The following is a 1313-nucleotide window of genomic DNA, read 5'->3' as shown; positions in this document are numbered from 1 at the left end:
GGAAGAAAAAACTTGAGTTATTTGTAGGAAAATGGATGCACCTTCAAAAATTATTTGACAGCGTGTGCTAAAACTGACCATAATGTTAAGTGAAATACATCAGACAGCCGGGCGTAGTGGCACACGTCTGTAATCCCAGCACTGAGGAGGCCGAGGCAGGAGGATCGTTGTGAGTTCAAGGCCAGCCTGGGCTACAAAGTGAGCTCAAGGCCAGCCTGAACTGCATAGCAAGACCCTGTCTCAAAAAGACAAAAAAAAAAAAAAGAAAGAAATACATCAGACACACAAGTTTAGACATTGCATGGTTTCTCTTATATGAGAAACCCAAAATATAAGTAAAGAGTAAAATAAGAGACAGATAATAGTAAATGAGGTGAGATCTTTTGTAAATGGGAAAGAGACAAGAGAAGGATGGAGGTGGGAATTAAGAATGAATAATTCATTTTAATACATCTACACATTGCCGGGCATGGTGGCGCATGCCTGTAATCTCAGGACTTGGGAGGCTGAGGAAGGAGAATCATTGCGAGTTCGAGACCAGCTTCGGCTACAAAGTGAGTTCAAGGCAGGCCTGAACTGCATAGTGAGATCCTGTCGCAAAAAAAAAAATCTACACATAAATATTAGTGACTAATAATAAAAAAGAACAGGTATTACTATAGAAGACAGGAATAAAAAAGTCAAATCCTGAGGTGGGCATGGTGGTGCATACTTGGGGCCCCAGCACTCAGGAGGCTGAGACAGGAAGATTGCTATGAGTTTGAGGTTAGCTAGGGCTACATAGTGAGCTCAAGGCCAGCCTCAACCACAAAGTGAGACTCTGTCTCAAAAAAAAAAAAAAAAAAAAAAGGTCAAATCTTTAGCTTGTTCAGAAAGATAGAGAAACTGAACATAAGTCAGGTGTGGTAGCACATGCCTGTAATCCCAGGATCTCACTATGTAGTTCAGGGTAGTTTTACTGTGTAGACCAGTCCTACCTCAGCCTCAAGTGCTGGGGCTATAGGTATATGCCTAGCTATAAAATATATTTTTACACGGGGATGTACTTCTGTGGTAGAGCTCTTGCCTGGCATGTGTGAGGCTCTGAATTTCCAGCTCATAAAGCACATACCACAAACACATACACACATACACACACACACACACACACACACACACAGATGGGAAGAATGTGTACCAACTGCATGCTAGTGGGGAAGAAAAAAGTGAAATAAGTCTGGGGTTGGGGCTGGGGATTTAGCTCAGCGGCAAAGCGCCTGCCTGGCAAGCGCAAGGTCGTGAGTTCGGTTCCCGGTACCGGAGAAAAACCAAAA

Source organism: Chinchilla lanigera, unplaced genomic scaffold (genome assembly GCF_000276665.1).
Source record: "Chinchilla lanigera isolate Chin_1 unplaced genomic scaffold, ChiLan1.0 scaffold00080, whole genome shotgun sequence".
In the NCBI taxonomy this organism is placed as follows: domain Eukaryota; kingdom Metazoa; phylum Chordata; class Mammalia; order Rodentia; family Chinchillidae; genus Chinchilla; species Chinchilla lanigera.
Note: the sequence above shows the minus strand (reverse complement) of the source record.